Source organism: Vulpes lagopus, chromosome 11, assembly GCF_018345385.1.
Source record: "Vulpes lagopus strain Blue_001 chromosome 11, ASM1834538v1, whole genome shotgun sequence".
Taxonomy (NCBI): Eukaryota; Metazoa; Chordata; class Mammalia; order Carnivora; family Canidae; genus Vulpes; species Vulpes lagopus.
This window is the reverse complement of record NC_054834.1, coordinates 100,460,415-100,487,675: the sequence shown is the minus strand read 5'-3', so window position 1 is coordinate 100,487,675 and position 27,261 is coordinate 100,460,415. Positions and strand designations below refer to the sequence as shown.

The window sequence follows — 27,261 nt, the reverse complement described above, 5'->3', positions numbered from 1 at the left end:
TGGGCCTCAAGTCTCTATTTCCCAACTCTCAAGGCTTCAAGGATTAGCATGAGGGTGGAATGAATCTTCAGAAAATTGAAAGTGCCATTTCAGAGTCAATGTAGTTTTGATAGGTTTTAGGAATAAGTCTGGTACCCAACCACTAAGCTTAAGTTTTTTATAGAAAAATATGAACATGTCCCTCCCCAAAACAATTTTGGGTCCCAATCTGGTTACTTTCCTTGATTAGAAACCATGTTAACTTCTTTGTATTTCTTGGGTACCTTAAGTTGTAAATCTGGCCACTTTAAAGAGAAACTTCTGGTATTTTCTCTATTCTTTACTCTTCCAGACTGAAGTAGATGTTTCAGCTTAAGCAAATTAGTGCTTCTATACACTCAGGGGAAAATGGAACTCTCTGGTAGGAATCATTTAAGATCTTACTGAAGTGTTTTTACAAAGTTGTAATTATGCTTATTGATCTCAAAAGTTATCCCTAATTAGCTGAATGTAAGATGACCCATTGTGGGAATTAGTTTTACTGGAACATCTTAGCTTGTATTTCTGTGACCATGAGTTTAGTCCTAGAGGAAGGAAACTCAGAAGCATTTGCTTCACTCTTTTTTTTTATATGGATTTTTAAAAAATTTTTATTTATTTATGATAGTCACACAGAGAGAGAGAGAGAGAGAGAGAGGCAGAGACACAGGCAGAGAGAGAAGCAGGCTCCATGCACTGGGAGCCCGACGTGGGATTCGATCCCTGGTCTCCAGGATCGCGCCCTGGGCCAAAGGCAGGCGCCAAACCGCTGCCCCACCCAGGGATCCCTGCTTCACTCTTTCATGTAGGTCTGGTACGGGAACCTGCTCACACTGTCCATGCTCCTGATGGAAACCCAAATGTCAGGACTTCATAAGAAGAAACATAAAATCCCTGATCCCAGAGAATGATCAGTTCATCTTGTTGCTTCCTCCTCAGATGATGAGCAATTTCAGTAGGATGAGATGCCTGGGGGCAAAACCTGCAGGAAGGAGAGAGTACTGAAATGGAAAAAACCTTAAACTTTATCTTGAAGAATTTTTAAGCCTCCATCCACCTCAGTTTTGTTATCTGTGAAAGGGAATCTTAATATATATTTAATAGGAATATTATAAGATCAAGTGAGATATGTGAAAGTGCTCTATAAATTTTAAAACAATATATACCATTACATATTTTGAAAATTCATTTTTATATTTCCTTTGCTTTTATAACTTAGAAAATGTCCTGACCCAGTCATAATGATCACATTACATATTTTAAATGCATTGCTAGACTTTGATGATGGTGATATGATAGTAACAATAGCAAGAAAAACAGAAAGAGGAGTGTGGGTGGTGGGGTATGTGTGCATACCCATGTGCTGGATTTTGTCATGCCCCAAGATGGTCTGTCTATAGTTCAAATGGGAAGGAACACAAATTAGATGGGGAATCTACCCAGATAAGAATTCACATTAATCTTACCATCAAAATAACTACCCATCACAAGTTCATTTCATTGGAAAAAAACAAAAAAACAAAAAAAAAAAAAAACAAAAAAAACAAGCTCTGGCTAGTTTTATTAAAGAAAAATTTTGTGTGATTTACTTTTCACCAGTCTGTTCTGGCATGCTTCTAATGAGATCAGAATCACCTGGATCAAAGATATCCGTGGTATTACCCACATGCTGTGCCCAATTCAGTATTATTGCCACTGTAGTGATGGACATCAGTGTTGGTCAACATAGCACAGTATTCTATTTCAGATTTCCTCAAGGTTGGGCAGCTGCTGGTGAGGATGACCAGTTTCACTTTGCCACATCTGACCATTTTCAGAATCTGCTTGTACCCCAGCACTCACTTTTCACCTTCCATAATGACTTGGAACCTGAAGTTGATCAACTCCAGTGACTTCTCTTCTTTGCAAGTCACCATTTTCCTGCTTTAGTTGTGGGACAGCCCCAACCAAGAGCAGCCACCAATATGGCTGAGAGCAAAAAAGGGTCATTATTTTTTTAAATAGCTGTTTTTATTGCTAATAGTTTCTGTGGAGATTTCTTTTTACTTTGTTAAATTTATTAAGATATCTTAAGATATCAATTAGCCTTTAGATAAGAGTTTATCTTAAGAATGCTCCGTTTTAAGAGATAATTCCAATCTCCAAGCAAGAAGACCCAGAACGGATACCTCTCTCCAATTCCAATCCAATGGAACCCTTAGGCTAAATTCTCTCTCTTAAAAAAAAAAAAAAAAAAAGGCTGGGATGTAAGGGTGGAGAAAAGAAAGCTGATAGTGACTCACTCCAGTTTTTGGAAGGAGGTGGATCATGCTTCCACCCCCACAAGCCTAGTGCTGGGAACTCCCACTTTGGAAGATGAGGCAGATCTTGACATGAAAAAAGTTTTAACTAGTGTCCCACCCTAATAAGCTAAATTCATTGTTAGCTTCTAGATTGCAAAGTTAAAATGTAAAAACAGCAAATACACATTTACACTCAAAGACTAAAATTGCACATATCCTTTCAGGAGAAATTTTAATTTCAAAACTCTCTCTTTAGAAATAATTAAGGATATATGCAAAGACTGAGCTACTTACAGGGCAGATCATCTCAACTGTGCCCAGTATTTTTGCCATAAGCATCTTTGCCATAAACATCTTTGCCACATTTTCACCCCATAATAATTGGCTGTAAGGTAACTTCGCTATGAAAAATAAAATAACTGGTTGACAGTTTGGTTTCATTTCTCCATTGACAAAGTTCTGATTTTTATATTATGTAAGTGTTAGCTATCTCTCATAATGGTCTATACAATAATGAGTAGACATGGTGGTCTTAAAATGGTAGATACATATATCAACTTGTTAGAAAATACAGTAATAACACTTACTAAAAGTGTGAAATAAGAGAGTATAAAGCCAGATTGCATACTAGACTATATTAGAAAATGATAACATATCAATTATAATGATAACAAAGCTCAGTAACAAATGCATTCCAGAGTTAGCATCTCTTCCACATTTCCCATGGAACTTTGGAACATATGACAATAGGCAAAGAACAAACAACCATGTAGAAGGCTTTCACAACCCAGTACAAAGCTCAGTTACAAGTATACATCCTGGTACTTGGAATACTGATACCTCTCTTAAAGAAGGAAAAAGTTAATAATTAATTTTATTAACTTTTTTCATGTTTCATTATGTCCTTTTTAATATCCCTCTCTGATTTTTTCATAATTTTATCTTTTATGACAAAATTGCCTTATGGTTGATTAGTTATGCAGTGAAAATATTTGCAGTAATGCAAAAATGTTTATAGTGAAACTACCCAAAACACACCCAAGCTATATTCATCATATGGAAGTAGTAAAAGCAACCTACATATCCAATAATAAGAGTTTATCAAATACATCCATAGGATGTGTATTATTTATATTTAATGTAACAGATAAATATTTGTTAATGTGATAATATTTCTAAAGTTTATTAAGGACAAACACTGATGACAACCAATATGTGCTCAATGGTTCCAGTTTTGTAAAATAAATAAATGTGGGATGCCTGCATAGCTCGTGGTTGAGCATCTGCCTTCTGCTCAGGGGATGATCCTGGGGTCCAAGGATCTGTCCCTCATCAGGCTCCCTATGAGCATCTCTGAGTCTCCACCTCTCTCTCTGTGTTTCTCATGAATAAATAAATAAAATCTTTAAGTAAGTAAGTAAATAAATAAATAAATGTGTGAATATAAGCATGGTTTTATAAGCTTTTAAAGCTTCTGGTTTAAGATGGTAGACTGAGAAGATGCATTTCATCTCCTCTTGCTCTGCAAATCCCACTAAAATAATTTTAAAACACACACATTCACAGAGCGCTTGAGTCGCTTGGTAGGTTAAGCATCTGATTCTTGATTTTGACTCAGGTCATGATCTCACAGTCATGGGATCAAGCCCTGCATCAGGCTCCCCTCACAGTGGGGAGTCTGCTTGAAATTCTCTCCCTCTTCCTCTGCCCCTCCCCCGATAACTCTCTCTCTCTCTCTCTCTCTCATTCTCTCTTTCTCTCAAATAAATACATAAAATATATTTTAAATTTTTTAATTAAAAAAACCCACACACACTCACAAAGAACATAGTTTATAAAAGTGCAAAAAGGAACTTCCCCTGGCTTCACTCCAAACCCACACAGTCTTACTCCTTCTCTCAAAGTGGAAAGAATGCCAAAGAATGAGACAAGAGAATGGAAAAAGATTTTTACTTTTTATTTCATACTATTTGAATTGTTTTCATTAATATGTATGTATTTTTGTAACTTTAAAAGTTATCAAGGGATAAATACAAACGTGTTATACCGTAGTATCACGTTTGGCATTTTCTTCACTAGGATTCACCTAAACTTAACAAGAGTAGGTGGCAAAAGAGAAAGAATGAAGGAAAGAGGGTGAGTAGAGAAGGAAAGGAGGAGGGGGAGAGCTAGGGAGAACATTTTAAACAGTACAGTGATTTCTGCCTTCCCTTCCTTTCAGTTAGCTTGAACATAACCCAAAGTAACTATGAAAGAGGTAATGTGAATCTGATCCATTCCTGATCTCATGTGCTTTTCATGCTTTGAGTATCTAGTCATGCTGAGTGGGATTCTAGTCTTACAGAAACTTTTATTTGTGTTGGTTTACATTTAAATAACATGGCTTATAGATACAACTACTTCATTAGCTGCTCAACTGAGGAAGCATCATTCTGTTCCAAACCTGAGTGACTTAGGGTATTTTCTTTCTTTCTTTTTTTTAAGATTTTATTTATTTATTCATGAGAGATACAGAGAGAAACAGAGAGACAGAGACACAGGCAGAGGGAGAAGCAGGCTCCATGCAAGGAGCCCGATGTGGGACTCAATCCCGGGTCTCCAGGATCACGCCCTGGGCCAAAGGCGGCGCTAAACCGCTGAGCCACCAGAGCTGCCCAACTTATTTTCAAGGGTAATTATCATTCTGCCCTGAATTTAGAAGTTAATTCCCAAAACTATGGAAAGACACTGCAGAAATTAGTAATCAGTGGCATATTAAGATGTTTTTTGTTTTCTTTCCCTCTCTCTTTTGTCATATTTTCTATTTGAAATGAGAAAGTCTCCTTTTTATTTTTATTTTTTTTAAGTTTTTATTTATTTGAGAGAGAGAGCCAGGTAGAGAGCACCAGCAGAGGGGAGGGACAGAGGCAGAAGCAGACTCCCCACCAATCAAGGAGCCGGCTGCGGGGCTGGATGCCAGGCACCCTGAAAGTCTTTCTTTTTAATAAGAAGGCTGTATTAAAAAGAATTTTTCTAACAGTACTGGTAGCTCCTATTCCACCTTTACCTGGCTGGTGGGCACCCAGTGGCTCCTTTTTTCCAAAGGCAACAGGTTTCATGACCCAACTCCAAGAGCTATCTCCTTTTCTCCTGCTGCCCCCCAAATTCACTTTTTTAGTAATAAGATACTATAGCATCCTGGGATGCCTGGGTGGCTCAGTGGTTGAGTGTCTGCCTTCAGCTCAGGTCATCCCGGGGTCCTGGGATCAAGTCCCACATCAGGCTCCCCACAGGGAGCCTGCTTCTCCCTCTGCCTATGTTCCTGCCTCTCTCTCTGTGTCTCTCATGAATAAATAAGTAAGATCTTTAAAAAACAAAAACAAAAAAAAGATACTGAAGCATCCCAATTTTATGCCTTACAAAACTCATCCAATCCCAATCTGTGCTAATGGTGTGTAGAACTAGTCCCACAAAAAAAAAAAAAAAAAAAAAGAAAGAAAGAAAAAAAGAAACAAAGAACTAGTCCCACAATTGTTTTTGTCTTATGTAAAGTGCTTCATGAAATTTTAAGAAATTCAAATTCATAGGGGCAACTGGGTGGCTCAGTCAGCTGAGCGGCCAACTCTTGGTTTCGAAGCAGGTCACGATCTCAGGGTCATGGGATCCAGCCCCTTTCCTCCACGCTCAGCAGGGAATCTGCTTGTGGACTCTCCTTCTCTGACTCCCTCTGCCCCTTCCCCCATGCTCACAAGCTCTCTCTCTCTCTCTCTCTCTTTCTCTCTCTGTCTCTGTCTCTCAAATAAATAAATCTTTTTAAAAAAAGAAACTCATATTTATATTCATCAGTAGGATAATTTGGGGGGGACTTAAAATATTCATAGAAATGCCATTTGTAGCAGAAACAATAAAGAGGCTACGACTTTATCTTATAAATTAAAAAGTCATCCAAGAAACTTCAGAGAGCATAGAAGAGGAACTCACATACCGATGATTAATCTGTGCTGCTGCCTGCAAAATTGAGCAATCAGGGTTGGGCTGTCCCCAAAGAACAACTTTGAAATCCTGGAAGGGCAATCGAGCACTTATCTCAGAGGCCTGTGGGATAGCCAAATCCTTTGGATACTTTAGAAGTAAGAGAGTAAGAAGCATCTGAGGGCTGCCTGGTCTTTCAGGGGGCCAAGCCCTGATGAAATCTGTCCAAACTGATAGCCTGACCTAGTTGTGGGGTTAATGGTTCATGTCTGTAGAAAGTAAGACTCCAAGACTGTATATTATCTATGGGGAGGAAAGATACTTGGATATAGATACCTAATCACAAGTTAAGGATCCAGGTTTTTTTGTTTGTTTGTTTAAAGATTTACTTAAATAAATTCATGAGAGACACACAGAGGCAGAGACACAGGCGAGGGAGAAGCAGGCTTCCTGCAGGGAGCTGCATGTGAGACTCGATCCTGGGATTCTGGGATCAAGACAGACACTGGGCTGAAGGCAGACACTCGACCACTGAGCTACCCAGGCATCCCAGGATCCAGTTATAATCCCTTATTATGTGATGCAGAACACTTTAGTGAATCTCCTGCAGTCCCTTATTTTTATAGATTTAAAATGGAAAACATACTCTTTGTTTATTTTGCATATTAGATGAGAGACTCCTTATGGGTATACATGCTGGGATCCCAAGGGATAACAGTAAGCTTTGAAATATATATTTTAGGAAACTGATATAACACTCTATCTACAGTGATGTTATTGGGCCTTTTTAGTGTGGGAGGTAGCAGACAAGCGGTTCCTGATGAGCCCAGTGGGAAGCCTAGAAACATTTTCATGTTCTTTAGCATTTTGTAACTTGTTTACTTGTTAAATTAATACCTTGGCAACAAGAATCTCATTTTTCTTGCATAGAATCCATCTCTAAGAAAATGCACACCTAGAAGCTGTCAACAACAATTTGCTTGCCAAGTGAGAGTGAGCCCATTGAAAGGTTTGGCATGGATCAACCTTAATCCTTTCTCAGAGCACTGAAGCAAAAGACACAGGGGAATAGCTGTCAGGGGTTTTCATGTGAATCCCATTCTGCCTGACTGTCCATAGGAGGCCTGCACCACAGCCACCTCCTGTGTCATCTGCGGTTAGGACTGCTGGGGGTGCTTTACAGTAAGCTCAGCTGAACCATATTCGAAGACTCTGAGACAGCTGCAAGTACAGATAAAAGTTCTGAAAATCCTTCTTGAGACAAAGGTCTCTCTCTCCTCAGATTCACTGAGATGCCTGACCACACCTTAACCTGGGCCTCTTTGTTCATCACCTCCACGATCTCAGACTTGCTGCCAAACTACTTACCTAATACCCACCTGCACCCCCAGACTCACTACAACTTGTCTTCAACATCCCATCCATTGCACCATTTCCCCCCGAAACTTCAGTTATGCTAAAATCTCACTCCAGTTCGGATTTGCTCAGCAGCTCCAATGCTGTTCTCACCACTATTCCCATGTCCCATCCCTACCAAGCCTGCTGGGTTGGGCCCATCCAGGATCTTCACCTCACTCTCACCCACTTCACCCTACCCCACTGTCTGTGTCCATTCAATGCCCACTTGCAGAAGGCCAAAGTGTAGATTCTGCAAGTCTCTATCACTCTTTTTGCCCCTTAAACACATATGATGGACCTCCGGCATGTCCCTTACAATGTGCAATATTTGATAATAAGAGAGATGTCAAAGGCATATTTTATGCTCCTCCTATACTTTAATTCCTCCTTCCTTCTCTACTTCTGAGATAGGAACTGAATAGGGAGATAGCAGATTGACGTGGAAAGGATGAACTAGATGTGCTTAGCTTAAGGAACCTGGCCTCCGTGGGAAGAGTTGGAATCTTCCCCGTCCAACTGTGATATCCAATTTTAAGCTTTAAGCACCTAAAACAAGAACAGTTGTGAAAATACCAACCTTCCCGTGAGAGCAAGATCAAATAAGGTCATGGATATGAAAGCACTTTGCCAACTATAAACTCTTTAAAACAGATAAATCACATTAATGATTTTCAGAGTGATTCTTTTCAAAGGGAAACAGCCAAGACCTTGAGTGAGTGGAAAAGTCAGTGTATCTTCCCTCTCCTGCCTCCTTCTCCCTGGCCCCATCCCTCAAGTTCCAACACTCCCTGCCTTTCTATCACATCCAAATCTCCTACTCCTTTTTCCTCACCCAGATTTCCTCACACCCTGCAGCACCAGGGGAAACTTCTCAACTAGCTGTTGATTTTATCAGATTATACAAAGTCATAATAAGGCATGAGTGGGGATTCATTCTTCTGGAATACATTTACATTTTAAAATAATTTGTTTATCAAAGGAATTGCATATTGATTGAATGGTTTATAGAGGAAAAAGGGAAAATGACTATTTAGTTTTGAGGTTTTTTTCAGAGTTTAAATCAACACATGTGATAGAAATATATTCATATTTTCACCAAAAATCATGTACAAAAATGTGCACAGGCACATTATTCATAATAGCCCAAACCAGAAACAATCCAAATGCTCGTCAGCGGTAGAATAAATAAAGTGTAATCTATTCACATCATGGAATACCACACAGCAATAAGAATAAAGGAACTAAAACTTTATACAACAGGGATAAATCTCACAAACACAATAGTGAGTAGAGGAAGCCAGGCACAAATGAGTACACACCATATGATTGTATTTATATAAAGTTAAAGTCAGGGGCATCTGGATGGCTCAGTCAGTTGAGTTTCCAGCTCTTGATTTCAGCTCAGGTCATAATCCCTAGGTCCCTAGATTGAGCCTTACATCAGGCTCCTTGCTCAGTGGACAACCTGCTTTTCCCTCCGCCCCTCACCCTGCTCATGCTTTCTCTTGTTCTCTCTCTCTCTCTTTCAAATAAATTTTTTAAAAGTCTTAAAAAATATATTTAAAAAAATTATAAATATAAAATGAGCACATATCAAAGATTTTATTTAACTCATTAGTTAATGAGGAAACCAGTAAGATGTTATAACCAGTTCAAATGGATTTGATTTATGGAAAAATATATTTTTTATGAGACAAAATTAATTTGCATTGCACTAATGGAATCATTTACATAGCTACAACAGGAAATATTTGCATTACTATCAATTTTCCACATGTTAACCTCTTTCTCTAAGAAGTTTTAAAATAACCTAGCCAAGGACAATGAAAGCAGAAAAAAAAAAAAAGAATGGATAAGCTAAATTTCAAAGATTTTTACAGTAGAGTAAAAGCAAAACAAGCTATAATTCCTATATTCCTTCTAGTCAGGAATAACATATACAAATTATGTGCCATATTTTTTTAAATATTTATTTATTTATTTGGGAGAGAATGGGGAGGGGGCACAAGAGGGTGAGGGAGGGAGAGAGTCTCAACCAAATTCCCTACGGAATGTGGACACAGGGCTCGATCCCACAACCCTGATAGCATGTCCTGAGCTAAAATCAAGAGTCAGACACTTAAACTGACTGAGCCATCCAGGTGCCCCAACTTTGTGCCATATTCTTTCAGATCATGTGAGAATTATCTTACCTAACTAAAACAAAACAAAACAAACAATTTACTTAACTGTTTCCATATTGAGTACTGATTTTTCCTTTGTTCCAGAAAGCATTTGTTCACATTTCTGCTTATTTCCTTAGCATACTTTCTTAGAAGAAAAAGTACGAGGTCAAAAGATATGATCATTTTAAGACTCGTGATACATGTTGTCAAATATTATAGGAATACTTTGGAGCACATATTTAGGTTGTGCATACCCCAGGAACTACTCCTCTCTTAAAATTTCAGGAGTAAAACGTGTGTTTACAGTGTTGCAACTACCCACCACCAGCTGCCCTCTTCTCCTTTGCTTTTGGACTTCACCAATATTGAGCAAAAACCTAGTCACTGGCTGAGGAAAAGGTATGGGTCTGCATAGCAAACTACAGAAATCTCAGTTCAGACACAAAACTATGACTACAGGAGTGCTGCCTGCACTGATGGCTTCATCTGTATTGGGTTATAAATTCCTTGTGGAATTTTCCAGAACACAACTCAAACCCCACCTCCTCCATAGGACTTCCTGTGTTCCCAGGATTTTTTTTTATCTGTTTGCCAGTCTGGATTTAAAATATTCTATAAGCTACACATATTTAGTCATGAGATTTGAATTATTCAATTATTCAGTAGTGTTTATCACTGCCTATTAAAGCCAGGGAGAGTGGTGTGCTAGGCCTGGGGTTAAGTGGTAAGCAAAACAAACTTGTTTCTGGACTGTCCAAAAAGTATGGTTGCTACATAATATAGAAGATGTAACCATATATATGGAGTGAATATTTACGTTTTGATGTCAGGGTATTTGTTGTTTTGATGTATTTGTTGATTGTTCTCACGAAGGAGGTCTTTTCTTTCCAACTAGATAGGATTCTCCTTGAAGTCAAGGCCCATGTCTTTACTTCTCTGGCATCTTCCAAAATATTGAGCTTTTAATAGGTGCCCAGTACAGAGCAAACCAATTGAAAACATTGGTGTCTTGTGTCTGCATGGATCAGGCAAGCTATTCCTTCTAGCTCTTCAATATCTCTTAGAATCTCTGTGGGAATAAGTAACAAATCATTGAGAAATATTAATTTATTATGTAAGGTATCATTTTAAATTTTGTATCTTTACCAATAGGTGGCACCATCAATTTTAAAGTTCTATTTTATATTGTTACAGCCCCAAATTATTAAGTATGTAATTCACTCAGTAAATATTTACCGGGCACCTTCTATGTGTAGGCTGCCCAGCTGGCCACCACGAACAGTAAAAAATAAAATACTACAGATATGCTTTTCATATTTCCTTTTCCAATAGGACATTTCATTGCCACGTTTCATCCTCATTTTAAAATAACATCTAAGTCTTGGGTAATAAGTCAGAAACAGTTTTACAATTGTGTGTGTGTGTTCCAACTCAGCCCAATATCTTATTTAAAAGTGGGGAAAGCAATGCAAAGTTAAATAAAAAGCAAACCAGAAAAATCTGGATGGGGGGAAGGGAGATTCAATCTGCAGAATTTAATCCACGTTGGCTTTTTAATTAACATAATTTACCACTTCTCAGTGAAAGGAACTTTCTTTCCTTTTGGGAGATAACAGAAGTGTGATCCAGGCATTGCAGAATTATTTCTGGAGCTTCTAAGGCTGCACAGTCCCATCTGGAGATAATAAAAGGTCCCATTCCTCTCTGTTTATTTCATTTCAAAAGGTTCATTCTCTGGAATTGCCTGAGGTTGTGAACTGTAGAGCATATGCCAGCTAGAGAGGGCCGCTGCCTGAGAACCACTCAGGAAGTCTCTTGTCCCCAGCAGAACTTGTCTAAGGCCTTCTCAGAGTGGAAACAGGTCCCTGCTACCCTTCCCAAGAACACTGCCTTCTCCATGGGCTGAACACAAAAATGGGGCAAAAAGAAACAGGGAGGGAGTTCAGTGGGGGGAATGGAACTGCAGTATGTGCATCAAACACCACATAATAGTCACTAATTTACCCACCTACTGATGAGAGAAAGGGAACATTTGACCAAAGCTGTGCCTCTTTTCACTGAGCTTCTTTAAAGTGCAATGAATGGCATTAGCTACTTTGGGAGATGCAAAGATGGAGCATATAAGGATTTTTGCCTCCAGGAGCTCCTTGTCTAGCAAACCACAATGGTGTCTTGTGTAGCAGTGGTGAGAAATGTGGGCTCTGGGGCTCTATTCATTTGAACCTTGGCTTCAGGACTTACACATTCTTGAATAAATTATTTAATCCCTCCATGCCTCAGTTTTCTTAACCTGCAAAATGAGAATAGTTGTTACCTCTTAGAGTGATTAGGAGAATTAAATGAAATAGTACTTTAAGATTTTAACTAAGGATGTCTGTTGTTAATACAAATAACTTTAAATACAAAAGGAAATGTTAGGTATCCAGGGGTCTAGGCAAAGAGCTATAAAAGTTCAGAGGCTGGGGCGCCTGGGTGGCTCTGTTGGTTAAGTGTCTGCCTTCGTCTCAAGTCATGGTCCACGGGTCCTGGGATAGAGCCCCAAGTTGGGCTCTCTGCTCACCGGGGAGCTTGCTTCTCCCTCTCCCTTTGCCCTTCCCCCTGCTTGTTCTCTCTCTCTCTCTGTCAAATAAATCCATTAAAAAAAATTTTTTTTATCTCAGAGACTGGAACAATAACGTTTTTAGGGCGGCAAAGACAAGCAAAGCATTCATTAATGGCTTTATGAGGGGATCCCTGGGTGGCGCAGCGGTTTGGCGCCTGCCTTTGGCCCGGGGAGCGATCCTGGAGACCCGGGATCGAATCCCACATCGGGCTCCCGGTGCATGGAGCCTGCTTCTCCCTCTGCCTATGTCTCTGCCTCTCTCTCTCTCTCTCTCTCTCTCTCTGTGACTATCATAAATAAATAAATAAATAAATAAATAAATAAATAAATATTAAAAATAAAATAAAAAATGGCTTTATGAAAGTAGCACTGTAACTGAGCTTTGAAGAAAAAGTAGTATTGGCAAATGAAGAGATGCAAAAAAGGAGGGTAGTCCCCGAAGATAGACTATAAACAAAGGTGGTGAGAAAAGGAGGTATGAAAGTGGAGTGTTTGTAACAGAAATAATAGTTCAGCTGGCATGAGGGCATGTGAAAGGAAAATGAATGGTGAAAAAATTAGCTCTAATGGTAGGTTGAAATTATGTTCAGGGGATATATCAGGCAATAATAGAATCTGAACTTTATACTTTGGACCTCAGGAAGCCACTGAGGGTTTTTGAGCAGAAAAGTGGCATACTCACAACTGTGCATTCACTGCTGAGTTGGCAACCATGGATGACGCATATTGGAAGGAGGAGAGATGGGTGTGTAGCAATATTTGACGTTTGCTGACTGCTAATGTATTAATCCATATAGTGTTAGTAATGAAGGCACAGGTGGTTGGGAACTGAGAGAGAGATGAGATATAAGAAATGAGATATTGGAGTGGTCAGAACTTAATAAATTTGACATGCATTGCATGTGGAAGACAAGACAAAGACAGGGGTCTCTGGCTTAAGAAAGTAAGAGTAAGGACCTAGCAGGTCTGGAGGGAGAAATGCAGTGAGTTCATTTGTTGTCATATTGAGTTTAAAGAAGTGAGACTATCAGGCAATGATGTCCAGGAAGCAGCTAGAGAAATAGACCTTGAGAGAAAAGTTCAGGTCTGGATTTTCAGATGCCCTGCAAGGTTATGCTAGTAGATGGCAAACAGGAGATTGGATGAGATTACCAAGGGGGTGCAGAGAGCGGGGCAAAAGATGACAGAGAATATGTGCTTGGAATACACCATGTTGAGGAAAGGGAAGAGAAAGTAGAGCCAGAGGAAAGACAGTTATTGAGGGGAAAGTCTAGAAGAGCAGCAGGTGCAGAAGAGGTCATTTCAAGAGAGAGGAGGAAGTCACCAGTTTTGAATGCTACAGAGGAGCTGAGAACAAACAATGAGAGAAAAGACCTTTAGATTTGGCAACCAGATGGCAACTGGTGATCTTTCAAGGAATAATTTTATTGGAGCAGCTTGTGGAATAGAATGGAGTCAGGCTGACCTGGATTCGAATCCAAGTTTTCCTGCTTACTAATCTCAGACAAGTGATACTGCACAAAGGGAAATGTTATAAACCGTTACACTACTTTGCAAAACATAAAAATTCCCTACCTTCTGTAAAAACCTCTAGTTTTTAGAAGTTTAAAATACCTTTAAAAATCATTTCATTTCTTTTCTTTCTTTCTTTTTTTTTTTTTTTAGTAAGCTCCATGCCCAGCATGAGGCTTGAACCTAAGAACCCTGAGATCAAGAGTTGCATGCTCTCCTGACTGAACCAGCCAGGTGCCCCAAGAAATTTAAATGAAGTAAAGCAATGAGGCAAAAATTTTTTCAAACCATGAGTTCTTCTAACCACCCACCCTCCCTTGCCCAGTTGAGAATCTCCATGATGCTTAGTTCAACGTGATTAAAGAGTGCTTGGGTAAGTTGCAGTTGGAGACAATGACTTTGTAACATAACCAATTCATCATATTTCACTATCACCTTAATAACCTGTGGATGGGAGCAGAGAAATTAGATGTTGCAATCTGTCCAGAGTTGGGATTGGCAGGATTGGCTGTACAGTGAAGGCAGGGTGATGACCTGGGGATGCTGGTCAAAGCCTTGCTAAAATGTCTCCCCATGGATGCCAAGCTCAGAAAGGGTTGTTCAGCCTTGTCTTGGTTTTCTAGGACTGCCTTAACAAAGTGTCACAGGCTAAGTGGCTTAAAACAATAGAAGTTTATACTCTTCCAGCTCTAGAGGCTGGAAGTACAAAATCAAGGTGTTAGAAGGGTTGGTTCCTTCTGAGGACTATGAGGAAGAATCTGTTCCACACCTTTCTCCTAGCTTCTGGTGATGGCTGGCATTCCTTTATGTTCCTTGGCCTGTAGGTATGTCACTCCAATCTCTGCCTCTACCTTCACGTATGTCTCTGTGTCTTCACGTGGCCTTCTTATAAGGACACGAGTCATGTTGGATTAAGGGCCTACCCTACTCCAGTATGACCTTATCTTAACTGATTACATTTACAATTACCCTATTTATGAATAAGGTCACATTCTGAGGTATTAGGGGTTAGGACTTCAACATATTGTTTTTGGAGAACATGGTTCAACCAAGAAAAGAAGAATAGTGTGAAATACAGGGAGAAGGGGCGGGTCAGTGTGACAGGGATGCAGGTAGAATTTTTGAACCCTTGGGGATAGTGAAAGGGGTTTTGGCCTCAAATGGGTCTGAGTTTGGGATGATTATATTGGTTTATACAGATTTAATTATACTTTTGGCTTTAGAACATCATGGAATTGACTTCAATATGTGAGTTAGGTGCTTTACTAAAGCTCCAATGTACCTGGAGCTGGTCCTATGCTGAGGCTTAAGATGCTACTCTGGTTGGAAGGGGGAGGCTAAGGGACTTGTCCTAAGGTCATTTTATGGCAAATTCATCATATCTACATGGTTTGTTGTTATTTGAGGTAATCTGGGGTTAGAAGAGCAAATGTAGAGAAAGGGAGCCATACTTCTAACCGAGCTTGGAATTCCACTGGGCTCTAGTTTATCCTTTCATTTTGCTGAACTTTCAAGATCTAAACTAACCCAAACTTGTTAGTTGGAAATGGAACTAACACTGCATGATTTTCATGTTCTCAGATTGTCTTGCTGGGTACAGAAAGAAAGAACAGTGTGTGAGTTAACTTGTCTAGTATAACTTTTCAAGCATTTTGCAGCAACCTATAGCATCAGCAGTCTTGCATAATGGTGACACAGGCCTTGCTACCCTTGGAAAAGTGGATGAAGAACCACGCACAGCATAACAACACAACCTGTGTTGCAACAACTCACACAAACAAGATACACATTAAATTAAGTATAGTAAAATGGCTGTTTCTAGGCAGAGGGAGGAGGATAGGAGGAGGTGTAAATAAATAAATAAAATAAGAGATAGATAGATAGATGATAGATAAAATAAGAGGGGCCTTGCAGGGACTGATGAGGAGAAGTTACTAGAGATCAAGGAATGTGAAGATTAAGTAAAATAATCCATATAAAATGCTTAGCATAACACCTGGTCCACAGTGTTCCATTGATACTACATAGCTGCTGTTGTCAGAGTCATCCTCATTATCATCACCATCATTTCTTTACATGGCCAATACCATTCCTGTAGTAAGAGAGAACTGGAGACTGTTTCCCACAATGGGAAGACAATACTTTCTCTTACACTAATTCTACTTCCAACATTTCCTTTTGTGTAATCTTAGGCAATTTACTTGTTTCAGCACCAGCTTCCCCAGGCAAACCTCCTATACATGTCATCAGCATTAAGTCTCACACTTGGCACATCAGTCCTCTGGAGCCTCCTTTGGAACCCCCACTCTTAGGCCTTGTGGAGGACCAAAGTGAAGGCATCAGCCTGACCCTCAGGGAAGTCCCTTAATCCTGGTGAAATTACCAGACCCCTTAGGCATACCATGCCCTGTAACACAAACCCCATCAATGCAGCCTACAATGGGTAACCAAATATGGGGTCACTGGAGACTATCAGTGTTAACATGGAAGCAGAGAGGCCTAACCAAGATGGGATAATCTAGGTCGCCCACCATTGTCTCAGGGGTTCTTTTTTTTTTTTTTCTTTCTTTCTTTTTTTTTCTTTTTTCTTTTTTTTTTAAGTAGGCTCCATGTACAGCGTGGAGCCCAAGACAGAGCTTGAATTCATGACCGTGAAATGGAGACCTAAGCTGAGATCAGGAGTCAACCAACTGACCCATCCAGGCACCCCTATTGTCCCAGAGATTCTGCTTGTCTTCTGCTTGTCTTGTTCTGACTTTGTATTTTCTATTTTGTGTCAGAGTTACCCAGGCCTTGCTTTGTTTCAGGTATTGTACCATTTCACATGTATTCTCTCATTTAGTCTTTGTTTTAAAGATCTTATTTATTTATTCATAAGAGAGGCGGAGAGAGGCAGAGACACAGGCAGAGGGAGAAGCAGGCTCCTTATGGGGAGCCTGATGTGGGACTTGATCCCAGGACCCTGGGATCACAACCTGAGATGAAGGCAGATGCTCAACCACTGAGCCACCCAAGTGCTTTTAGTCTTTAGTCTTTATAAAAACTCTGTGAGGAAAAAACTCCCCTTGTCACCATTTTATGAATGAGGAAAATAAGGCATAAGCATATTGAATTTACCCCAGGTTACACAATTAGTGAAGTGGCTAAGCCAGTAGCTGACCCTAAGCAGCCTGCAGCAGAACTCTGCTACTCTACAGCCTCTTCCTAATTCCTAGGGAGTTTGGCAGTTCGGGTCAAAATAGAAATTGGACGTGATCTTTAATCCAGCAATTTCACCGAGTGAATTTATCTGATAGATCTGTTTGACTTGTTTGAATACCTATAGTGACAAAAAAAAAAAGGGTAAACATCTATTTACAGGGGACTGGTTAAGTAATTTATGCTACATAACTGCAATGGGGTGATGCAAACTTGTGAAAAAGAGGGGCGCCTGGGCAACTCAGTCAGTTAAGTGTCTGACTCTCCATCTCAGCTCAGGCCTTGATGTCAGAGTTTTGAGTTCAAGCCCCATGTTGGAGCCTGCTTAAAAGAAAAGAAAAATAATGCAGGCTTATATGAATTAATATCCCCTAACCACAGGCTTCTCTGGCATGGATCGAAGCCAACTAACTGGTCCAAAAGACGGTAGTCTTTGTTAAGGAATGAAGTGACCAGGCCTCCCTAGAGATCCTTCCCAATGGTGCAAAGGCATTAAGAATAAAGATTTACCCAGAGAGAGGGTGGTGACCAGGCATGACCAGGCATGCGGCAAAGGAAATTTGAAGCCCGGGGCCTTGATAACTGGGCTCTCTTGCCAGCCCTGGACAAAGAGAGTATAGTTTTGGGGGAAAACATTACTGTCCTTCTGTCTGCAGTTGGACGGCCTCCAGGCTGCAGGGAGGTTTTGGTCTCTGAGTACAGTCAATAGTACCCATTGGTCTGGTAGCTTGAGCAGAAGTTAAGCTGCAAATGTATGTATGTTGGAACTGTTCGGGGAATGGAGGTCATAATAAGCAAACACGGAAAACCTACTGCCTTGAGACATTTAGTAAGAGCTGTGCTCCCTGCAGAACAGGTTTCCTCATTGCCTAGGTCGGAGAGTATCTCCTGGGTCCTCCCTGTTAGAATGCTGAGTGTCCATGGAGAGTTTGAGATGAGGAGAGAGAAGGCTGTCTCCCAGCTGAGACGGTGCAGTGATCATGCAAGGCACTACAACCGCAGCAGCCGTGGTGAAGTAGCACGGAGGGCCTGGTGTCTTTCAGAGCCAGGACTATGGGTGACGTGCTTCCACTGAGCGAACCAGACACGGACTTGAGTGTCATTAAGACCTGTGCTTGTGACATCTTTCCTCAAGAAGAGCACAAGCTGAACTTATGTTTACATATTCTTCACAATATGGAAGGAAACATATTGACTGAGGCATTCCCATGCCTAGAGACATCTCGTTGTATATATATATACATATATACATACATATATATATATATATATATATATATATATATATATACACACACACACACACACACATATATATACGTATATATACGTACTCCAGTCAAGATAGGCTGGATAGGCTACATAAACACATAACCCCAAAAAATTATTGACTTAACATGAAAAAAGCTTACATCACAATCCAGTGTAGGAAGGGAGCTCTTTTGGGCAACTCCTCCAAGTGGTGGCTTGGCAATTCATCTTAAAATCCCATCAGCTTGGGACTCCTGGGTGGCTCAGCGGTTGAGTGTCTGCCTTCGGCTCAGGTCCTGATCCTGGGATCCAGGATCGAGTCCCATATCAGGCTCCCTGCAGGGAGCCTGCTACTCCCTCTGCCTGTCTCTCTGCCTCTGTGTGTGTGTGTGTGTGTGTGTGTCATGAATAAATAAATAACATCTCTTTTAAAAAGTTAAAATAAAATAAAATGCCATTAGCTTCAACATATGACCTCAGCACTTGCCACAAAGGGAGAAGGGAGTATTTATAAGACCACACAGGGGGATTTGTGGCTAAGTCTACAAGCACTATTTGTTACTTCTGCTACATCTCAGAGGCAGAACCCAGTCACATGGCTCCATCCTAACCACAAGGGAGCCTGGGAAATGTGGGGAAATGTTATCTTTTATGTGCCAGGAAGAGAAAATGAAATTGATGAGTCTTTTCCACAAGCTTCTACAGGTTGGAGTTATTTCATAAGGTTTTTCTTCTCATTGTGATTTGCATTTGATACTGTTTAGGCTGGCTTCTTGCCTTGTGGTATATTTAATAACACCCACAGGTAGCATCCCATTCTCACGACAGCATTATGAGTTGTCAGGACAGGTATTATTATACACATTTTATAGATTGAGGACCCTGAGGCCCAGAGTAGTTACATGACTTCTCCAAAGTCACATATTACTAAGTGGAGAGCCCTCTGTCACATTAGTGTCTCTCCACTATACCACATTGTCTTCCACAGAAGCTCAAACTAGATTAGGCACAGATCTCGATACACAAACACAAGTCTGCCAGAAGCATATCTTTATTCCACTACAATCAACCTACTTTATCTTCTAAGCTCTGGCTTTATGTTGGAAGGTGTTAGCAATGACTTCCATCATTTTGGTATTTCTCTACCTTTGAGGGTATATCTAAGTTTGGGTGGGATGCAGCATGGGTACACAGGTTAGTGCATATTATTGGAGATCCATTTATTCCTTAAGTCAGGTTTGAGGAGGCACCAACCAAGATGTCTACAGCTCCTTCTAGTCTTCCCGCTGATACTGATGTATCTGTGCCTCCTTCCTGTTCTCCTGGCCCATTTGTGTCCAGAAGCTCCCTGCTACTTTGGAACCACTCCAGGGTCTGGGAAGTTCCGTGGGTGCCCACCACATAGCCATTCTTCTCTCCGGGCTCATTGTCTTCCTGAGGTAGAAGGGCAGGGTAGGAAGGAAGGACCCGTTTATGCCTTTGCTCTCTCGCTTTTCATCCATCTCTCCTCCTACCCCAGTGAAGTGTTTCTAGTCTTCCAAGAAAGCCCCACTCTCCTCAGATCTTTTCCTTATAAATCCTTTGGCTATATTCCAAATCCTCTCCAGCCCTCTGAGAGCTTTTATAATACAAAACACAACTCACAGAAGTTTTGTTGTTTCACTTTTTACCCTATCACAGCATTCCTCTACCTTAAGGCAGTGAGACAAGGGCCTGCAATCCAAAGCATGGATGTGGGGATAGGGAACTACCAAGAGAAAAAAAAAATTTCTTGATCACATGTGTATCACATTTAACTTCATCAGGTCCTTGTCTGTATCAGTTTCCTAAAACTAACAGGAGAAGAAGCATTGATGGGAGTTCTTCTATTGGGGGAACTCGCAGATTAAGCCCCTTCCTGCTTGATTGGTCTTTTTTTTTTTTTTAAGATTTTATTTATTTATTCACGAGAGACACAGAGAGAGAGGCAGAGACATAGGTAGAGGGAGAAGCAGGCTCCATCCAGGGAGCCCGATGTGGGACTCCATTCCATCCTGAGCCAAAGGCAGATGCTCAACAGTGGAGCCACCCAGGCATCCCTGATTGGTCCTTAAAGGTACATTTTCCCCTCCCACCTCAACCTGATGGCTCCACCCTTGATAACTTGACCCTACACTGTTGGTGATCAGGTTTTCACTTAAGAATTGGGAACCTGGGGGAGCCAGGGTGGCTCACTCGGTGAAGCAGGAGACTCTTAGGTTGGGCTCAGGTCATGATCTCTGGGTTGGGAGATGGAGCCCCGTTCTGGCTCTGGGCTTAGTGGAGAAGTCTGCGTGAAGATTCTCTCCCTCTGCCCCTTCCCCCACTTATGCGTTTGTGCTCGCATGGGCTCTCTCTCTTGCTCTCTCTGGCTCTCTCTCTCTCTCTTCTCTCTTGCTCTCAGTCTCGCTATCAAATAAATAAAACGTAAAAAAAAATTGAGAACCTGGTTTTTTTAGAGGAAGACTCACAGTTTCAAAAGCCTGTCAGTGGATGATTTACTAGTGTTCCAAATGCGGAAAAGGTGATTTGTTTCTCTGAAGGTTTTAGTGTTTATCACTTCCCCTGGCACACACCCTAGAGTAAATCTGGTCCCAGGGGGGACAGGTCATCGTATGGTAAGCACACCCACAGTGCTGAATAAGGAAGTCTTCCGACAGCGAAAGTAGAAGGATCACCTACTGCTGGTGAAAGCTGGAGAACTTAGACCAAATGAGGTGAAGAGATGCTGCATTAAAGCAAAACATCATTTAAAAAATTCTGTTTGGTATCAAATCCTGTGGGTGAAGTAGATTTTAAAATCATCTCATAGCACACTGGGCTTTCAAAAGATGTTTGTTTTAAAGAATACAGTTGGCTTGTGGTCAAAAAATGAAGTTCAGTTATGCACAGTAACAACTGTAGTATAATTAGCAGCCACAGAATACCAGGTGTCCAACCAAGCCTTTTCTACCCATTTAAGAGAGCCAAGCCCAGCAAAAAGGCCCTGCCTAGCCAGACCCAGTAGTTCAAAAGCTCAGCCTTTGTCATCAGGAAGGAATTAATTCAAAGAGCAAAGCCATGAATGGGCACAACCAGGCATTTTGTCATAAACACCCTATTGTTAATACATGTTGGGAGCTGAACTTTCTCACATTTGAAGGAGGCCTGCTTGAGAGGGAATTTAAACAAGCCAGGCTTAAGGTTGTTTTCTTTTCCTTTTTAGATTTCTGATGATATATCAATGGGATGTGCACAGTAGAAAGGTGCTGGCCTTGGAGTCCAAAGGCTCCCTCCCTCAACTATCATTTGACCTAAGAATTACAGTGTTCCCAGTTCTGTGAACAGATCACCTTAGTGTCAAGGGAATGAAAGTGCAGAGAACAGACAAAACACAGAAGTGTTATAGGGAAGAAACATATTAAGAGACCTAACAATGCACTTCCTCATTATATGTAAGGAAACTATTTCCGAGATTCCTTGAGCTATAAAAAGCCAAGTGAATTTGCTTAAGTTAATAAATGTTATTTAATTATATAATGACAGTACTGCAGCAAAATGTTTTGTTTCCTCTCTTTTTATTGCTTCCTGTTAGTTATTGAGAGAAGAAATCCAATGTAACTTTTTTATACTCCACTAATGACAAGGCTACCTCATTTGTTTTGTTTGTGCTTCACAATACATGCGTATTTGTGTATATCATCAAATTGAATAAGACGGCCACATTGTGTGGTTGCTACAAACACAGGTGTAAGGCTGAAGATTGATCCCAATTTTGCTGAGCAAGACCCCATTATAAAAGCCGTTTGCTATGCTTTAGAATTGGTCGTTGCATCCTGAGAGAAAAAGCAAAACATCAATTCTGAGAACAACTGAAAAATCTGAGGTATAAAGCTTGTTGCCCTCTCCTAACCCTGGGATGAGAATGAAGTTCTACTTTCAGCTAAGGTGACCCATTTCCCTTGGTCTGTCAGTGCTCCACATCCCAAAACAGTGTGGGCGCCCCCCTAGGCTCAGCTGATGGAATACGTGAGCTCTCTGTGCTTCTTTGCCACTAGTGACAGAGGACACAGCAGTATAGTGTGACGCCACTGAGCAGGTAGTGTGACAGGGACCGTTCTGAGCACCTTCTCACCTAGTCCTCTCTGTACGCTTTTCTAGGTGGGTGCTTATCCGCCTTTCATACATGAGGAGACTGAGGAAAAGACAGTAAGTTATTAGGCTTAACCATGTGGAATTCCTGTTTTTGCAGGTCAGAAGGTCTAATATTGGCAAGTTTATGTGATTCAATCCACTACTTGCCCATTCTTACAGAGCCAGCAGGGGGGATGCCAGAGTTTGAATTCTCAAGTACCTCAAAATGATAGTTGCATACCCATATTTCAGATGATAAACTGGGGCTCACGGCAAATGCATTTAAAAAAAAATAAATAATGCAATCAGTAGACTACTTCCTTTCTTCTGTGGTCTCTGGTTTCAACTACTGACTTTATTCACGTCATAATTTAAAAGTTGGCTCAGGTCAGACAGGAATGCCCTGCCTGTGGCTACGGTTCCTTCTGTGCAGCTAAAACCAGCCCATCAAACCAGCTCTCTCAGGCTGGCTGCCTCAAAATGTCTGTCTGGAAAGATCTCCCTTCCAGGATGACACAGAGCCACATACCCCATCTCCCCAGCTGAACTCCCACCATTAGAGCCCCTGGGCTACAGCCACACGTCTTCCTCTCAGAGCCATTGTTAAAATTCTTCTGTGAACACCATCATCCTTTCCTGTTAACACACCAATGATTAGCTTTATCATCAGATTACTTGAACTCCAGGCTTGGATCAAGTGAATTTTGTTTGAGAGCTGATGGGTGAGGTCAGGAGCATGAGGCCAGGGAGTCACGAGCTGTTAGATGTGGCAGTAGCTTTAGAAGCTGTAATGGCCAATCTCAGCATTTCACAGCTGAGGAAACATTCAGGTGCCAAAGCCTTGGCATCTTGATTTTGAGGGTGACCAACCACCCCAGTTTGCCTGGGCCTGGAGAATCTCCTGGCATGTGGGACTTTCGATGCCCAGACTGGGAGAGTCTAAGATGAACCAGGACTAGTGGGCCTCTCTACTTCATTTGGAGCCTCAGTGCTCCTGCTGCTTCTCCTGCTTCTCTGGGCAGGTGAGACTTGAGCAGGACCCTTGCAGCAGGGGCTTCAAAGCTGCTCTGATGGCTCAGAAATGCCCGGTGGGAAGATAACAGCAAACACAAATTTACATGGCACAATTTAACCAAGGTGAGCTGCCGGAGTGATGGGTGTCTAGGCATGAACACGATGCCACAAGGAACAGCCATGAGGGTAAGGTTGTATCTGCCTCCTGACTGAACCCTGAGCCTCTTGGGGCCACAGCCTTTGGGAAAGCTGGTTTGATTGGGCCAGTCTGTGAAAATTAGGCTGAGGTCTGGTTTACTCACTATATAGAGATGAGCTGCTGCCTAAGCCATGGCCGAGCAGTGCACAGAGTCTGCAAGGAGAGGGCTGCTCCTGTTTGTCCGCAGGGAGGACTGAATGCAGAAGTACTTGGGCAGGGAAAAGGGTCAGCAGGGGTGCCCCAGCACTTCCTTTTTCAGAATTTTTGTCATTCAGAGGTTTTGAATCCTGCAATAAGCAGTCATTCTTGGCTAACGTTGGACTTTTTCCCTCAAATGTCATGCACCTCGTTTTTAAACATTTCTTAGTTTTACTTCTCTTCCTGGTCTATTTTGTCCACCAGCTCTTGGTTGCTTGGCAGTTGTCTTCCCCACCAGACCTCCTGCTTGCTTGCTTGCTTGCTTTTTTTTCTTAAGATTTCATTCCTTTATTCATGAGAGACCCAGAGAGAGAGGCAGAGACACAGGCCAAGGGAGAAGCAGGCTCCCTGTGGGGAGCTTGATGTGGGGTTCAATACCAGGACCCTGGGATCACACCCTGAGCCCAAGACAGACGCTCAAACACTGAGCCACCCGAGCGTCCCCAGGCCTCCTGCTTTCCAGCATCCAGCCTCTAGTTCATGTCCTAAATGTGGGGGTGAGTGGGTGTTGAATAGAGAAGGGATGGAAAGAGGGAGGCAAAGGAGGAACAATGCAGGATCCCAGTGAGGCAGGACAGTACAAGCTGTCTTTAATATCCCCTTGTCTGCATGCCCTACTTGAAGCTCCGCCCCCAGCCCCTGCCCCCTACACACACCTACTGGGATCTAAATATCTCATGATCCTCCCTTGTTCTCAGCCACTCCTGAAACGTCCTTCTTAGTGCCCAAATAACAGATTTATTGATCAAGTGAACTCATCACTTTTAATGGGAATTGAAGTCAGACATGAAAACCTCGAAAGTAGATCTTAACTGTGACCTGTACAGTTAATATTCCTTCTAGGTTGCCTTACCACTTTGGTGAGCCTAATTCCAGTGGAAGGATTTGAAATGGGGGGAGGAGGCGGGCAGCATAGTGGAGGATTATTTTGGGAAGAGTTCTGTGGCAAGTGTTGCCAGATTTAGCAAAGAAAAATTCTGGATGCCTGGCTGAATTGGAATTGCACATAAACAATAGATCTAAAAAAAAAAAAATAGATCTTTTTTTTTTTTTTTTAGTATAAGGTTGTCCCTTCCTTGCAATATTTGTGATATACTAAAATTTACTCATCGTTTCTCTGAAATTCAGATTTAACTCAGTGTCCTATATTTAATCTGGCAACCCTGTGACCCATGATGTCTCCTAAATATGTAGCTGGTGCAGTAGAAGGCCGGGATTGCTACGGAGTTTGGAACACTTTCCAAATGTCTGGCAGAAAGGAACCAGTCCATTGGAGAGGGTATCACGGGGTGCAGTCAGGTGAACTCTCTGCTCTCAAGGCCAAGCCTGCTGATGCACGGGGGCATCTGAAGTAGGCCTGAACCAAAAACCCCTGGAGACTGGCCAGGGTGCCGGTGAAAAGGCAGTCTTCTGCTGGATCCTTCCCAGAAGATATAGTGTCTGGTTCCGGTGCTGACAACTAACCTGTCTGATGGCCATTGCACTAAAACATTATTTTTAGATCTGAGGAAGGAGTGGCAGGGTTTTAAAAATAAGGCACTAGATGTAGGGAGAGCTACATCCGAGAGGCTTAGTCCTGACCTAAGGCCATGGGCCTGCTAGCATGAGACCTGGAAAAGATTAGTACTGGCAGCTTTCTACAAAAAAAAAATTGTCTAATACTGAGGCCCCACACTTTTCTTATGGATATCAGACGGTGATGCTGCTTCAGGAAAATTGCTTTTTACAACCTATAATAATCTTTTTTTCCCCCCAACTAATAAAGAGAGTGTTTTGTTATCTGGTTTTGGCTTCTGCACTAGATTTACCCTGTCTGCTCTTTCAGATCTCCCATCAGGCCTTCTTCTCCACCCTGCTCTGTGTTCTGGGAAGCTGACCCTTAGGGACACCCTCCTCCTCTGTCTTCTGGTTAGACATCAACAACAAGAGACAAGAGACATCAGCAAGAGACTGGACAGTGGGAGGACCAATACGTCAGAAGAATAGTTTTAGTATGGTTGGTGTTTATGAAAATGCTCACAGTTTCAAGAACCTGACGCAAAGCACTTGAAATAGGAACAGCTGAATCCTTCTTTAACGCGATAAAATCTATGTCATCCCAAAGGCCTGCATTCTGCTTGAGAGAGAAACAGTAGGGGCAGCCCCACTAAAGTTAGGCATGATCTCTATCACCATTATTATCTAAAATTTTACTGATGGTGTTACCAGTAACAATTAGACACAATAAAGATTTCAAGTATAGAAATGGAAAAGGGAAAAAAAAATACTCACTCTTTGCAGGTGATATGATTACGCCCAAGAAATTCAAGTGACAAATTATTAGAAACACTGAGAAAATTTAGTAAAGTAGAAGGATGCAAAATTAATATACATAAACCAAAAAAAATAATAATATACAGAAACCAATCAATGTAATATATACAAACAATATCTTATTAGAAGACAAAAGATGAAGGACCTTATTTAAAGTAGCAACAAAGAAGAGAAAATATCTAGGAATTAGTTTAACAAGAAATATAAAAGCTCTATATGTAGAAAAGTTTAAAACAAAACCAAAGGGCCCCCCAAAAATTTGAACAAGTGGAAAGACATACCTGGATAGGAAAATTCTAAACAGTTAAAATGTCACTTTCTCTAACTTCATTTAAAATTTTAGCACAGGGGCACCTAGGTGGCTCAGTCCGTTGAGTGTTGGAATCTTGATTTCGGCTCAGGTCATGATCTCAGGGTTGTAGGATCGAGTCCTGCTTCGGGCTCCATGCTCAGAGGGGAGTCTGCTTGAGATTCACTTCCTCTGCCCCTCCCCTGCTCACACACATTCTCCTTCTCAAATAAATAAGTAATCTTAAAAAAAAATTTTTTTTTAACACAGTCCCAAAAAAATATCAACTTTTGTTCTTTTTTGAACTTGACAAAATAATCCTCAAATCTGTATTGGGAACAGGAGGAGAATAGCCAGGGAAGTTCTGAAAAAAAGAGAAATATGTTCTTCTGTGTGTGACAGAAGGTGGAATGGTTAACCCTACTAGATATTAAAATACATTAAAAAGCCTCAGTAATTAAAGCAGTTTCGACCTAGTCCATAACCGAACATACAGATGAGTGGAACAGATGAGAATACTCTGATATAGACCCAAAGAGATACAGGAATTAGTATGTGATAAAGGTGACATTGTAAATCGCTAGGGAAAAGAAACTATTCAATAAGTAACATTGGTATAACTGAATAGCCATCTGGAATAAAACTGGGTCCATACTTCACACTATTCAATAAAGTACATTACAGATATTATGTAAGTATTTAAAAGTAAAAAATTATAACTAAAATCACTAGAAGAGGGA

The 27,261-nt window shown here is 41.1% G+C and overlaps 1 protein-coding gene, 2 long non-coding RNA genes and 1 pseudogene across 3 annotated transcripts in view; 2 read left to right on the top strand and 2 right to left on the bottom strand.

Moving 5' to 3' along the window:
• Nucleotides 1–27,261, top strand: part of NFE2L2 (nuclear factor, erythroid 2 like 2) — a 143,876-nt gene that overhangs the window by 67,643 nt on the left and 48,972 nt on the right. The window lies entirely within an intron of this gene.
• On the bottom strand, nt 705–26,633 carry LOC121471372. Its single transcript, XR_005982670.1, has 4 exons — nt 26,514–26,633; nt 11,823–12,104; nt 10,632–10,883; nt 705–1,000 (listed from the first exon to the last, which is right to left on the bottom strand). It is a non-coding gene; the product is annotated as an uncharacterized LOC121471372 (long non-coding RNA).
• On the bottom strand, nt 1,350–1,934 carry LOC121471370 (annotated as a pseudogene).
• Nucleotides 20,368–26,117, top strand: LOC121471371. Its single transcript, XR_005982669.1, has 2 exons — nt 20,368–22,583; nt 25,745–26,117. It is a non-coding gene; the product is annotated as an uncharacterized LOC121471371 (long non-coding RNA).